The 16361-nt window shown below is 35.6% G+C and overlaps 1 protein-coding gene across 3 annotated transcripts in view; it reads left to right on the forward strand.

Moving 5' to 3' along the window:
• LOC150091567 (cytochrome P450 307a1-like) overlaps positions 1–16361 on the forward strand; it is a 315165-nt gene that overhangs the window by 263172 nt on the left and 35632 nt on the right. The window contains exon 1 of one of the 3 annotated variants that reach the window (XM_090384603.1): positions 10916–10972. The exons of the other annotated variants lie outside the window; for them this stretch is intronic. The gene's annotated coding sequence lies outside the window, so the exon portion shown is untranslated. Of the gene's footprint in view, positions 1–10915; positions 10973–16361 lie in introns of those variants that run through there. 3 annotated transcript variants of the gene reach the window in all.

Raw genomic sequence — 16361 nt, forward strand, 5'->3', positions numbered from 1 at the left:
CTGCTTGGAAATTTTCTCATATCTAGGCAGTTCCTTCCATCCAATTATCGTCCCATTGCGATTAATTCTACTCTTTCCAAAGTAATGGAGAAATCAATTAACTGCCAACTCAAACTATCTGTAAATCTTTCATCTGGTTAACGATCGCCAGTATGCATTCCGTCAGTGTCGTTCCACTGGTGATATTCTGGCTTATGTACATGTATGCAAAAACTTCAGCAAGAACTTCTAGAAGAGACAGAAAACGGAATGATGACATAAGAGAGAAATGGAATTCAATTCCATTTTCAATAATGTGTCAATATTCTTTTTCAAAGAATATTATTGACACTATCAAAGAAAAGCGTTTAACGTGGTATGGACATGTAAAACGGATGCAAAAAACCAGATATTCAAAGGCTATCCTGGAATGGATACCTCCTGGAAGAAGGAGAAACGCGGTTCATGCAATTTATGTCGGGAAAAAATTCCTACCAAAAAATAACTTGTAGGCTGAGGAAACCCATTGTAAATAGAAACACTCCTCTTGAAGATGTGCATCTATGGACAAATTCAATGGAAAAGATTTTTGTGAAACTCAAGCCATTGCTGTTGACATTTCAAAGACTTTTGATGGTGTTTGACATAAAGGTCTTCTAAATAAGCTTCCATCCTATGGAATGCCAGCTGCTCTTTGTGATTGGATATCCAGTTTTCTCTCTGACCGCTCACTGCGGGTGATGGTAGACGGCTCTCTGTCTTCTAACTTCTCCACTAATTCTGGTGTTCCCCAAGGTTCAGTTCTTTCTCCCACTCTTTTCCTCTTCTATATTAATGGCCTTTTTCCATTGACCGGAAATCCTATCCATAGTTTTGCTGGTGATAGCACATTACTTTCCACCTTTCAGTTTGAGAAACCCTGCCCTACTCAAACAACTTCAACTTCTCGAGTATCTATTGCCAAATCCTTAAATGCTGATCTCCAGGTAATTCTCCAGTGGGGCAAAGAAAACTTAATTTCAATCCTTCTAAAGCTCAGTCCTGTCTTATATCTTGCAAAAAGGATTCTTCTGCTCCTGTGCTTATCTTTGGTGACACTCCGATTTCTAGGCAAGATGATATATCTATTTTGGGGATAACCCTGACATAATCTCTCTTGGCACAAGCACATTACAAATATAGCTACCTCTGCATATAAAAAAACTTGGTCTTCTCTTTCGCTCTCGCCGTTACTTTTCTTCCAAACAGCTGTTCACTCTGTACAAATCGTAAATCCGCCCTACCATGGAATATTGTTCCCACATCTGGGACGGTGCCCCCAAAACCTCTCTCCGCCTTCTAGATTCCATTCAGAAGAATGGCAGTTAGGTTAATTAACGACTCATCTCTAACATAGTCTGTCCACTCTCTGTCTCATACACGTTCTGTTTCTGCCGCATGTCTTTTCTATCGATGGTTACTTCCATGGCACTGTTCTTCTGAATTGGCTTCTATAATTCCCACTCTCTTTTACAGCAGTCCGAACACGTGATGCAACCAGCCAACATCCTTTTACTGTCCAACTTCAAACTCACATAACCAATTTTTCTTCTTCATTTCTTCATGCAACGTCTGTTTTCTGGAACATCCTTCTTTCATACGTATTTCCTGAAATTACAATCTACATAAGTTCAAGTCTAATGTCAACAAGTATCTTCTTTCAGCTTTTCAACCTGCAACCCATGCACAGTACTAAGTACTATAAATTCTAAAAAAAAAAAAAAAAAAGTACCTATACATAACAATGATCTTTGAGAATGAAAAAAAAAAAAAAAACTATGGAAAACATTTATTTAAAAAAGGTTGTTTAGGCATGGGTAATGTACTTCCATCTTTTCTACTACCCAGGTAATATTAGTGCATCGTTTATTCATATCTCATGTTGTGAATGAACCTTCAGAACGAGTGGCCGAGATATTGCACTTTTTTTTTTCTTGTTACTGCATCAGCTTCTATGGCCATAATGCACCTCCCAAAGTTTTTTTTTTTTTTTTTGCATTTTACTGTGATCCAAGCCCGAGGCGGGAATTGAACCCGCGACCTTTGGGTTGCCAGGTCTGCACTTTACCTACCGGGCAAGCCCGGTCGGCAGATATTGCATTGCTTTGAATAAGTAACTTCACCAGACTAATGTTACTTATTCTTGGCGGGTACCACCACCCAGATGGCACTGTTTCGAAGCTTGTTGTCTTACTCATTGGTGGGTGGGCGGGTACCCTATTGTTGCAGTAGCGACAACCCGACTCGGTTATGAAGTATAGCTCCACAATTTCAGAAATGCTTGATGGTGTGCATGGTTTAAACTATTTCTTGACTAAATGTCCAAGAGTATGAAAAAGATTGTTTATGCATGGGTAATGCACTTCCATCATTTCTACTACCCAGGTAGTGTGCATGCATGCATTTGATTATATCTCGCATTACCCATGCATACTCCGGGACGACCAAACGGTCGTCCCGGAGATAGACAGAATACAAGAAACAGCACCGTATTCAGTAGTCACGGGCTTGAACCCCGGTCACTCAAAGCACGTGTACTTATGCACCCGCGCGCCTGACCACTAGGCTACGGCGGCCTTTATACTGTAAGATAGTAAAGTAATTATAAGGAATTGTGGGAGATGGTTTATTTCTTTGGCAATTTACTTTTTATTTAATTTTAGTTTACTTTATTGTTTATTATTAGTTATATTTTGTAGTTTACAATAATAAGTAAATAATACCTATTAATTAATTACAATAACTAATAATAAACCTATGTAAATCTAAGTACCTATGTAAATCTAAGCAGACGCCATTACGGAATTTGTAGAGCGACCCCCTGGAACACTTTCGCGAACCCGTGGGGGTTCGCGAACCACCGGTTGGGAACCGCTGGCTGTAAGTGAACTTATTTTTGCAGAGATTAAATGCTTTATTCCGCATTCCACCCAAAAATCTCGTCCTTTTCCTGAATTTGGTTTTCCATAAATGTACTAAAGCTGATCAAGATAGGAATGTAGCATATCGAAATTGGCATGTATCCAAATTTCCGACTTCATTATTTGTATGTACTAAAGCTTTCAACTATTGAAAAACAGTGTCTTCGGTAAGCACAGTGGTTATAATTCCCACACCGGACGGAAGAGGCCCGAGTTCAAATCCCGTCAATGATGCGTGGAACTTTTTTCACTCAGTGGTTGAGTTAGACGGTCCCAGGGTGAATGGCAATGAGATTCCCTTAGAATCTCGGGTTTTTCCTTCAGAAAAACAATCAAATCGACAATAGAACACATGCGATTTATGAACATAATACGCATGGGCTTAATAAGTTCGGACTTTGGTAGCCACATGAGTCAGTTTTTATTGTAAAACCGTTATTAACAATCCAAAGTCAATTTCGGACAGCCGAAGAAGAATAGATAACTTGCTTCTGGTCGGGGAACATTCTGGTTCTAATCAATGGAACCATCATATTGGTATATTAAGCAGGAATATACGTACAAATGCTTTGTTCAAATTGGAAGAAAGAAACATGAGTATTTTCTTCGGGACTTAAAAAAGATTTTAATTTTATAAATCTGGTTGTTTCTTATGTGATGATATAATGGCAACCCTTTTCTTTAGTTTCAGAAGTAAAAAAAAAAAATAGATTCATCTAAAAATCAGAATCTGATTTCTTCGTTTTTCATTGTTATTCTTCTTTTCGTTTCAAAGCAGGGCTCTGATATAGTTTTGGTTCGGACATACACACTAGGGCTTGCAAACCGGTTTTATAAACCGGTTAAATCCGGTTTTCATATTGAGTTGTTAAAACCGAAACCGAGCTTCTAAAACCGGATTCAAATATTTTTTTTAGTTAGTCCTCGAATATAGTTTTTTGTTACGCACATTTTCTTTTGTTTGTTCGTTTGTCTGGATTGTTCAACTGCTTTATGTTTTAAACATGTTTTTTATTGTATTTTATTTTATTTTAAGGTACGAATCTCATGGGCAAGTGGCCCAAATCTAGGTGGGGTACCTTTTATCTTCCCACCTGCATCATGGCACGATGCAGGTGTACTCATTTACGACTGAGTGAGTCGGAGCGATAGCGTAAAAGAAAATGCTCAACATTTCTCCGTTCCATCTATCTTGTTCGCCAGGCAAGTTATGGAACGCGCCTTATTCGTGGTTACCCACTAGAAACAGATTCGCTGAATATTGCATCAAATTTCAATCGTAGAAAGTTTTTTGCTTCTTTATTCCTATTAAATTTGCGAACAAATGTTCTCCAAAAAGCAGCTTCACCAAATTTAGCTTTTATGTAATTTTGAAAATACAATAGATTTAATTGGGGAAAAAAATTGCAAGTAAATAAATAAAACATTTCTTTCGTGAAATTTTTGAAACTTGCCTCGTTTAGACTCTTCATTCAGTGCTTGCGGGAGTGACGCATAGTATTGTGCCTTTGTTATCTTTAATATTTTTATTTAAAATTTTCGGTGATATAAATTCCTACTAAGTAATATTTATTACTCTGAATATGTCTAAGATGAAATCAAATGTGTGGAATTATTTTGCTCGAAAAAGCAAAGATGAAGCACAATGTTCGAAATGTCTGAAGATAATGAAGTCATCTGGAAGATCTATACCACCTTTGATGTTACATTTAAAGAAAATGCATCAGATTGACATTAAACAAGATAACAGTGAACCTCCCGTAAAAATGGTAAGAACATTAGAAAACTTTATCGTTTAAAAATCTATGGAAGAAGAGATTTCAAAATTAGCTGCTTTAGATGGATTTTCTTTTAATTCAATTGCCAAGACTGAGTTTATACAATCAAGCCTTCATCTTCTGAGAAATAAATAAGATAAATTACCACCAGCCTCAGTGAATGGAATTAAAAATATGGTTCTGAATTATTATAAAACAAAAAAGAAGAACTCATTCAGCATTTCAAAAATTCATTGATTTTGGATGCACGGTATTCACTGACTCTAGACGAATATACGTATATACAAAATAAAAGGTATATGAATATAAATGTACATTCAAAAGACAATCATTGGTCGTTAGGTCTTATTGAGATTAATGGTTCACTTGATAGCAGAAGAACTGAGCAAATTGTGAATGGACACTTGAAGGAATTTGGTTTGAACTTGGATGAGGATATTGTTGCCTGCACCACCGATGGAGCACCAATGATGATTAAGTTTGGCAAGAAAATTACGCCTAATCATCAACGATGTATAGCCCATTGTATACATCTATCAGTTATAGATGTACTTTATGAAAAAGCAATCAATTATGGTGCCACAGTCTCTGAATCTCCCGAAGATAATGAAGAAAATGAAAATAATGAAGAAAGCAGTGATTATGAAGAAGTTGAAGAAAGACAGCAAGGCATGCTTCATCAAACCGACTTTACCGACGAGCTCATTTATTTCTTCAATCCAATGGCCAATATTGCACAAACTATTAACAAAGTCAGAAAAATTTGCAAGCTTTTTCGAAAATCGCCTACAAAAATGACATATTACAAAATTTTCTTAAAGCAAAATTTGATTGTAAAGAATATAAACTTATATTAGATTGCAAGACTAGATGGGATAGCACATTCTATATGATTGAGAGATTATTGAAATTGAAAAATTGCATTCCAAATGCTCTATGTGCAGTACTGTCAACTGAAGCTGTGTCTGACGATAACTGGAAAACACTTGAATTGCTACGTGAAACTTTGCGACCAGTTGAAATGATTCTGAAGGCTATAACCTCAGAAGATACAGACTTATTTAAAGCAGAGTTTTCAATAGAATTTCGGCTTGCTAAGCTTGATACAGCAGAAAACCCATTTGCTTTAAAGTTTCACCAAAGCCTTTTGCAGCGTTACAATGCAAGACGAAATTGCCAAACTGTGTCTTTGCTGAGCTATCTAAACAACCCCAAAAAGTTTAGGAAAGAAGATTCAGGTTCAAGAACTTTTGATTTTCCAAGTAAGCAAGTTTTGAAAAAACATGCTGAAGAGATTTATCAGAGATTATTTGCAAAACATTCCGAAGGAGTCTTAGCGTTGAATGAAGAAACTGAAAATAAACGAACTGTTCTTTTAGAAGAAACAAAGACTCGTCTAGTTCCGATGCTGGAGATACACTCATGTGAGAGTATGATAGTGTAATAAAGAAATTAACTGAAGAGCCTTCAAAATATTCGAGTGAATTGGAAATCAGCAAAGAATTTAAAATTTTGGAGGCAACTAGCAGTAGAAGTGAAAAGCTGGATAAAGTTTATAGAGCACTGCTGACCATTAAACCAACAAGTGTCCAATCTGAGAGAGTGTTTTCGATCTCTGGTCTCTTTAACACAAAAATAAGGTCAAGTCTATCAGGAAAAATGCTTAATATACTGTGTTTTTTAAAGGATCATTTTCAGAAAAAAGCTGAGCAAAAAATAGTAAAGTAATTTCCCCAAGCTGTTTTTTTTTCACATTATTTTTATTTATTTATTATTATAGGGCTTATTATTTTTTGCATAATCTCAAGCTGGTTACTTTTTTGGAACATTTTAATTTTTTTATTTTTTTTACTATAAGAGTTGATAGATTTTGTTTAAAAGATTTGATTACGATTTGTACAATCTACCGAAGATTAAATAAATACCTGTGTTATAAGCTTTTATTTATTTTCCCTAAGTCTAAGAAAATCGGTTTTAAAACCGATTTTCTCAGACTTAGGTTTTAAGAGTAAACTTCGGTTAAACTCGGTTTTGAAATTTCTCGGTTTTATGCAAGCCCTAATACACACACAGATGAAAGTTATCATTCAAATCACCTTCTCCTTAAAAAAAAAATGAAAAAAAAATTAAGCAGTAGTTCCCACTGGTCAACCAAAAAAAAACCTAAACTATTATAGTAGGGTCACCTGGAAATACACTTTCAACTACCCATGTGTATTGGGTCTGTAAGTTGCGTGTGTTCGCTGGTCAATTTGCCTGCTTTGCTGGACGAAAACCCCAGTTTTTTCGGGGAAAACCTTGCTATCTATGCCTGAGACCGTTTCGCGGAGTGAAAAAGCCTATAAAAGTTCCTCGCGTTATCGATGGGATTCGTCGATAACGCGATTTGAATCCCGGCCTTTTCCACCCTGTGTGTGGAGGTCGGTGACGATACCATGTGCTATTCGCACAGACCCACTGGCCAACCAAGCCTGACAAATTTCTGCCAAGTGAAAGTCATCTGGTGCTGGCATGTTTTAGTAATCTCCTTAGTTTCTGCTATGATTTTGAAACCGCCGCAGCATTTATTTTCGTTTGTAATTTTTCTCCAAGAAATGCAATATACCCAAAAGAATAAAAAAAAAAATATTGTTGTCTTTGAGTGACAAAACTGTTGTCGCGTTTTCTCCAACTAAATGGATTAAATGGCAATACATAAAAGAAGCAGTCCTTGTTGCTGTTCTTTTAGTTCGGAAAAGGAATTGCCATCCTTTGACTTAACCATGAAGTAGCATCATCAACACAAAATACCTTGGTCAGCGGGTAACTTATAGTACAAACGTATTGAAATTCTGTAAACATCAAATTCCCTATATTTCGTCCAGTAAGATAATCTCTTCTAAGGGTGGCATGGAAAGTAGACTTGTCGCAGTTCTCTGTATTTTACCACGAAAAAACAATACAATAATGGGATAAATCTTGGCATCCGTATCGTTATTGCCACCGATTGAAACAGAAAAAGGTCCGTTTTCCAAAAATACTTCACATTTCCAGCAGCTATAATTGATGACATTTCATTCAAAAAGCTGTTGTTTTTTTCTGTCCGTACCATACTTTTTAGCGATTCACAATTAGCAAATCCTTTTTTTGAATAACAGATAGTATGATTTACTGCAGCCATATACGGTATATGAGAAGATTATGTTCAACCAAAATATGGGGTAAAAATGCGCCGAAACTTTCCACTTAATAACTGTATATTTTTGATTTCTTCTTAATACTTGATGCTGTGAAGGTGTTTTACACATTTAGTATGGTCAGCGATATCACGTCGTATATTAATGCCACATCCGCGCAAACTGCAAAATGCAAACCTAATTCCTTTTTATGACTTCAGAATACTGGGGAACATAAATTCTTGAAACTGCATTTGCTTTTCGCACGTGAGGTACCTGAAGTTATCAAACTTTTCACATTAAATCTTGACTGTCACATAAGCTGGACCCAACTCTTTCACAGCCACGTAAAAGATAATGAACTAATGATAAGGAATTACGCGCAAAGAACACTTTAAATGAAAAATAACACTTTCTTCCCATGTTAAAATGAAGATTTTTTTTTTATTCCTAGATAAATGAACATTAACGTCGTGCGCCACGACTACCCAGAAATGAAAATGAACACAAACCAGCATGTATAGTGGATAGAAATTCTACAGGCAGTTGAAGGTTATTCTCTAGATGCCCTCTTCTCTCTCGTTCTGTGTACCTTTTACCCACATAATTCTTGGTACCGACTCTTACCGTAAGAAGTTGGTTTCTTAGACGTAGATTAAATTTTCTGGAGATCCTGATATAATTTCTTGAATTTATCTGTCCAGGTGAATGACAATAACCAATAATTCCATTTCAAAAATTTTAATTCCGAAAAATTCAAAACGTTGAAGCTCAAGAACATTTCGCTTTCAGCCGTTTTTTTTTTTTCTTTTTATTTATAATTTTCTTTGAATTTATAAATCAAAACACATGACCATGCGCTTTTTTTAACAATCGTAGGCTAAGATAAATTTCTTTACTTCCCATATATAATCTAAGCATCTTTTCATTACAAAAGACCCTTGCAGGGTCTTCAATAATGAAAAGCACATGCTAGCACGTTGATATAATCACCGTACTCTTCAACGGGAGGTGCAGAGGCCTAGGTTCAAATTCCGTCAACACCAGGAATTTTTTCCCCACACAATGTGGATGGGTCAGTCAGTCTCAGGCGACGTGATTGCATGGTTATTGTCCCGAAAGTGTGAGATTTTCGCCCAGAAAACAGACAAATCGACCACAGAACGATGATTCATAGCTCTAGTTGCTGCTGTGACGCTAACACATACACGCATCTTTATATAGAAGATTTATTTTGAGTCAATAATATTTTTGAGTTGACCTATTCAATTGGTGTGAAGAATTAAAGACAGCATATCGCCAGGCCCTCCATCGCGGGGGTACGTTGGTTGGTTTGGTGTGGTTGTGAAAAATCGCATGGGGACTGCTGGGCAATTTGGGAGGAGAAGCAGTACTTACAGTTTCGCTACTGGTGCCACAACTAGTCTTGAAAGGATTGAGATGTTGAAATAATAATGCCTTTTATGGAAACTGGAGTTTTCTATAATAAATTTTCTGTTTATATCGCTGGACGACCAGATGTTCAGAGGAGTTTACAAGATAGAGGAATACAAGAAATAGCACCGTATAAGAAGTCGTGGACTTCAACCGCGGTTATTCAAAGCACGTGTACTTATGCACCTACGCGCCTGACACTGCGTACAAAATGACGCTTAAATTATGTTTGTTAATTTATCAGAATAAACGTAGATTCTGAAAATCAATAATCACAGTTTCAGTTTCGTTAACTAGATAAAATCGTTTACGGGTGACCTGAAGGTCTGAAGTCAACTAGATTATTGTAATAAATACTTTTTCATTTTTTGGTTTTTAAAGGGATGATAGGAATCCGAAAAATGCTTGAAATTAAGATAATTTGCTGTGACTGGAAATTGTGAATTATAGATAGTTCTCAAAAGATTTTTCTTTTAATTCAAGAGAAGAGTATGCACGACACTTCACTATTGCATATATTGCCGGCTCACAAGTACCGTATTGACGATTATTGTGTTTATTAATACTATACTTTTCCCTTCATGACAAAATGACATACTTAAAATCATTGCACAGTTCTTTCAGGTTGATTATGGATTATACTAAGAATTGACAATCATTGATACAATTAAAACTCTTATACTAAAAGTATTACAGCAGTTTCCCCATTGGAAGTGCTTCAATTAAATTATTGTTTGTTGCAGTCCCACTGCGTTGTAACTTTTGTGACACAAAAGGTAAATCTGTTTCACGTTCCGTAGTAGCACTGTTTTATGATATTTATCATATAATTAGCAAATTTTATTTGCTAATTATATGATAAATAGCAAATAAATTGCGTGTTATCTTTAAAACTATCCTTAATAATAATAATATAGCCACATTAAAATAAATAAGAAGTTATTCTATTTCTTCGTAATATTTAGCATGTGTCATATTTCTTAAAATATCGTGCCGTGCCGGAATTTCCCCAAGTCAGAAAAATCCCATTAAAAAAAATAAAAATAAAAAAACGCTTAAAGAAGTTTTGAATATATAAATATAAATTTATCTTATCCACATAACTTTTTAAATTTACGTTTTATATTTATCTGTTTTAATCTGAAACAGATTTTCGCTTAATCCTATTTGCTAGAAATCACGGTATTCTTCGTGACAAATATTGAAGAATCCCCCTCCCCCTGCCACACACACATACACTCTCTTTCTAAAAATAGAATTACGATCAGGTTTCTTAGTTGTGATCTAAAATACTTTGTGGGAAATACTGAAGTCCGTTCACTTGTGCGGAACCAAAAAAAAAAAAAATTCTGTCACTGTCACCACTGATTGACAAGTTGCGGATTAAGTTCTTCTCTATTGCCTATACTGCAGTTGTTATGACCAGTTTAGACGACTTCTCTTTTCCTGCATTTCCTAACCAATCAGGAAACCAGCTTTAGTCACGAGCAGCCGTCAGCCCAGTCACGCCTGGGGTCTGTGGTACACAATATATAAGAGGGAGGAGTTCGCCGTGGAGTGTGGTGTTAAAGAGCGCTCCCTAGGCGTTCCTTTCCTCTGTGGTGCGAGAAACGACGGGGCCAGGGCGACACCAGGTTAACATCGAGGAGAACGAAGTTTTCAAAAGGTAGGATTCAATAGCTCAAGCTTACCAAGATTTGTTTCATCTTTCCTTCCCCCACCACCAAATAAGTTTTCTTTCAAGGATCTCCCTTCCCAGTAATTGTGTTAAACGCTGCATGCAATTATAAAGTTTTATATTCCTTCAAAAAATTTGAATCACTATCCAACAAGGTTAAGAAATTTGAAGGTGAAAATTTTATAATAATCTTTAATGCTTCTTTAGGTTACTAACGATACAGAAAAAAAAGTAACATAAACCGCTCCCGGTAACGGCATGTAGGGTATTCTCGTTATCGATAAAGGAAATGAGTGTGTTATTTATCCATATAAGTTAAGTGAACTATTCCCACTTTATAAAACCATTATTGAAATTAGAAAGTTTTCCTAAAGGAAGCAAGTGTGTGTGTGTGTGTGTGTGTGTGTGTGTGTAAATTGCGTATGTTCTATGGTCAGCTTGTTGGATGAAAAATCATACTTCCCCTCTCCCCACCGTGCGAAAAAACGCATAAAAATTCTTAAAACAGCGATAATAGTGATTTTTCTTGACGCAAGGGCTTCACAGTATGTAATAATCCCGTTTTACTGGCCTATGTAATTTTATTTTATTTATTTATTTTTTTTTTTATCATAAGCGAAGTTTTCTGCGTATTCGTTGAAAATTCTTATTTTTTGTAGTAATAAGAGAGTCTGAAATCTAGACTTCTAGATCTAGATGATAGCAACTATCATCGTACTCAAGAGTACTTTTGTGTATTTAGATTTTTAGAACTAAAAAGAAAATACTATAAAGAAAAATTGATTAATACGCCTTTCATATATTGAAAATAGTTTGTATTTGGGCGAAGTCTTAACAGAATAACCATCTGAACTTGAACCCCGACCCCTACTCTCAGCAGGAAAGTGTCTGTCAGCTGCCACTTATCTAGGAAAGTGGGGGTTCAAATTCAGTCAATATTCGAATATCGATGGGATTCAAAATTTCGTAAATTTGTTTAGGTTTCCTAGTTTCATATGAGAAAATTTAACGCCAGACTAAGTAAGATCCTGGCAAATAAGAAGTAATCCGTTTCAGAGGCAGCATGCAGCTCGCGAGAAATATATTAAGAAATCCTGAAAACAGTATAAGCTAAAATGTAATTTAAAAAATTCAGTTACTGGTACGACGTAGCTGTGTGGTCAAGTGAGAGCCTGCAGAAGCATACTCTGGGCCGCCGTAGACTAGTGGTCAGGCGCGCGGGTGCATAAGTACACGTGCCTTGAGTGACCGGGGTTCAAGCTTGTGACTGCTGAATACGGTGCTGTTTCTTGTATTCTGTCTATCTTGTGAACTCCTCTGACCGTTTGGTCGTCCCGGAGTATAAACAGAAAATTTATTTATTTATTATACGCATTTGAATGGACCGTCGTCCAAGTTCGCGTGACTGCTGAATACGATTAATGATTATATTATTGTTGAAATGATTAACTTGAGTACCTCTGACCTGGTCATGCCGGAACATAAACACAACATATATATTTAAAAGTTAAACTGTATGATTTAAAATATCAACATGTAAGAGTAGGCCACACGTCATCAGGATCTGTAGAACAGACATAGATAATCACAATTCAAAACTAAAATAATCGCTGATTCTGCCTGCCATCTGTTCTTCTTTCTGCAGTTGTCTACACCTTGATACGTGTGCACATATTCAAACATTTCTGTGTTATACTAGGACTGTGATCAGATGCGTTATTTATTAAATGATTGGCATACTACCGAGTTTGTGAGATAAAAGGAGATTCAGTTAATCTCCGAACATGGTTACTTTAATTTTTTTTTTCACGTTTACGTTGATTGCATTACAAAATCAGTTCGTTTTTAAATCATTCAAGCAGTTCTTCAGTGACGATATCATCTACAATCGATACCGTCGCTGAAGACTATAGTTGCAGGATTGCGAATCATTGTGTTTTAATATCATAGAAAATCAGGACGGTCTTGATTCAGTACAGATACATATCATAATTATATAGACTGGCTATGCATATAATACAAATTGTCTAGGCCTATTAATAATTCTGTAAAAACATGATCAATTAAGAGGGTAAGGATCCATGATTATTTGTACATTTGAATAAAAATAGCAATAAATTACCTACTTAATGTAACTTATTATTAATATAACCAAAGTCTTACACTGAGCATTCCAATAATATTTACCATTATTGCAGAGCACTACCTAATAGATCAGAGTACCAAACTGTGAATGAACGAACAAAGCCGCACCAGGCTCCTTGACACTTGGAGTTTGTTGGGTCTTCGAGAAATATTGTTTGAAAAAATAACTTGGAAAGGACTTCTGGTCTTACAAGTATTATTTTTTATATATGGGAGAAAAGAAAAGATTTATCATATTACCTATACCTGTTTGGAATTATGCAGGGATTTAAACTTAATTAAATATAAACGGAAATAAGCAGCGAGTTTAAACATTAAAATGGGATATATAAGATTAAGCAGAAACAAAATATAACTTTCTAGAAGCACTTTAAATAGCAATCAGGCAACAAAAGACGTCCCTTACGCGGCATCGTGCATGAAAAGAAAATGCCAATATGAAACGGTCAAAGTAGAAACTGCTGGCCAAAACAAACACGAGAATAGGTTTTCGGTTTGAAATGGCGCAGTAAACAAAGAAATTTTAATTATAGTACTGAAATTATAATAACTAAAAATGGCTGAAATACTAAATTATATGCTGAATTATAACAAGAAATTATAATACTAAATAAGAATTGGGACCGATTCTTATTGGACGATTTCATGTGGATAACGAGGAGTTATGATATTCAGAAGAGAATCCACTCACTGGGACTAAAGTTTTCACATGCAAAGGACGGGGAAAAAAAAAAAAAGAAAGTGAAATAATTGATGGATTTCTGTATGCAAACTTCCGGAGAAATCGAATGCGAGAAATAAAGTTAGTATGTGGAACGGAGTTGGCAGTTTGACATTAAGCATTGAAGATACAGCTTTAGTAGGCGCGTTAAAAAATAGTAATAATTCATTATTAGAATAAAGCAAAATGCAACGACTTTTATGCGCGAATCGAGAACATTCCCTTTCTGAGCATCCGCCACATTGCTCATTCATTCCTCCAATCAGCGCACGGCAACGAACATAATATCCCGTGGTTCAGCTATAGTATATAGATAGCCTATGCCAGGGGTCGGCAACCTTTTTTGAGGAAAGAGCCATTTTTGATCTAATAAAAAAATAGACTCCAAACAGCCGTGCCTCAGCTCAAACTGGGGAGAGTGGGGGAGTTTTTTAAGAAATAGAATAGAGTTAGGTGTTTTATTAAAAAATATATATATTTTGAACTATTATTTATTAATACTGAAAAAAACGTAACAAACATCCAATTAGGTACGAATTAATGTGACTTTTACTGCTGAACTTCTAGAGAGAGTCTCTCAACATCAGGCGAGTATGCCGTAATTTTTATCTTTAAACATGCTGAGAGACTCACATTGTTCAGACGGTTTTTTGATTTATTTTTAATATAGTTCATGTTCGAAAATATTTGCCCGCAGAAATTCGTCAAACTAAAAACTGAGAGAAGTCCAAACGCAAATATTTTCAATTTATATACGTGTCCGGTAATCGAACGCAATTTGGTTTTGCTTTTTCAACTCTATCGCCGTCCATTTGTGTAGAATTGCAAGAGCAGCCTTTTGCCTCTCCAAATCCTCAATTTCGGCTTTAAGGCATTTTAGTCTTCACTTCACATTAGCTTGATTTTTAAATCCTCTTAACTCCATTTCAAATTGTGCTTCTTGTGGACTAAAAGTTAAAGAGCCGCAGGTTGCTGACCCTTGGCCTATGCGAATAATAATAATTTCCGGATTTATGTGGGTCCGGTTTTAATGAAATTTGGAAAAGCTCGGGAAATCCTTCTAAAACAGCCAAATCTAAATTATCATGAAAATCCATTCGCTGAGAGTGGAGTACTCACATGCGGGATGACGGATAAAGAAATTATAATTATTTCCATCTTTCTATTATTCTAATTTCATTGAAATTCGGGATGGCTCTGCAGATTTTTCGAAAAGATCCAAATTTACGCTTTCAAAAAATCCACTCACTTGGGAATAGAGCTTTTACATGCGAACGGACAAAAAAAAAAAAAAAATAAATAAATAAATAAAATAAAAATACTAAAGTGAAATAATTGATGGATTTCTGTTAGGCCGATTTTAATGAAATTACAGATGATTCTACAAATATTTCAAAAAGAGAAAGTTTTATGATTCCATTCCAATATGATTATCCATCCAATACGGGTGAGGACGTACGGACACAGAGGCATGGTGAACATGACAGGCGCTTTACGCATATGCTAAGCTAGGCACTTAAACCGGCCAGGGGGCTGCTGACGGCCGGAATCGAGTTGTACCATTCCAATGAGGGACTGCACTCGTTGCTTATTATGGAACAGGACAAAAGTGTATTGAAATTGCTTGTCAACCAAGCAATTTCAATACACTTTTGTCCTGTTCCATAATAAGCAACGAGTGCAGTCCCTCATTGGAATGGTACAACTCGATTCCGGCCGTCAGCAGCCCCCTGGCCGGTTTAAGTGCCTAGCTTAGCATATGCGTAAAGCGCCTGTCATGTTCACCATGCCTCTGTGTCCGTACGTCCTCACCCGTATTGGATGGATAATCATATTGGAATGGAATCATAAAACTTTCTCTTTTTGAAATATTTGTAGAATCATCTGTAATTTCATTAAAATCGGCCTAACAGAAATCCATCAATTATTTCACTTTAGTATTTTTATTTTATTTATTTATTTTTTTTTTTTTTTTTTTGTCCGTTCGCATGTAAAAGCTCTATTAGATTTATTATCCAGAATAATTGGGAAATCGAGAAGTGAAAATATAATAGTATGCAGAAAAAATGAAGTATTATGTCAAGAGGATGATCCACCAGAACTGTACATAAACATTAATAGCTGTGTGTGTAAGAACTGAAACAGTTATAGTAGAGGAAGAGCAAATGTATGAATAACGTTTTAGCGTATTTTAAAGTGAATATTAAAGGTTATATTATTTATTGGTTGCTATTGGCATGGAAATATATGTTGGTAATGAGAAGCAAGAAGTACTTCAGATTAGTATTATAACTGTGAAAGAAATGAAATGAACGAATGAAATATCATAGACAGATAAACAAAATAGAACGAAAAACTTAACAAAGAAATTGATGATGCATGAAGATAAAATAAATAATAAAGAATTAGTTTAAAATGAATATTATAAGCAAGGAAAACTGGAAAGTAAATTTCATAATTAAGATTGAATTGAATAATTGAAAAGAAGCCAATGACAGCTTTATGAATAAT

This window comes from Mastigoproctus giganteus, chromosome 1 (assembly GCF_048544385.1).
Source record: "Mastigoproctus giganteus isolate SK-2022 chromosome 1, ASM4854438v1, whole genome shotgun sequence".
NCBI classification, from domain to species: Eukaryota; Metazoa; Arthropoda; class Arachnida; order Uropygi; family Thelyphonidae; genus Mastigoproctus; species Mastigoproctus giganteus.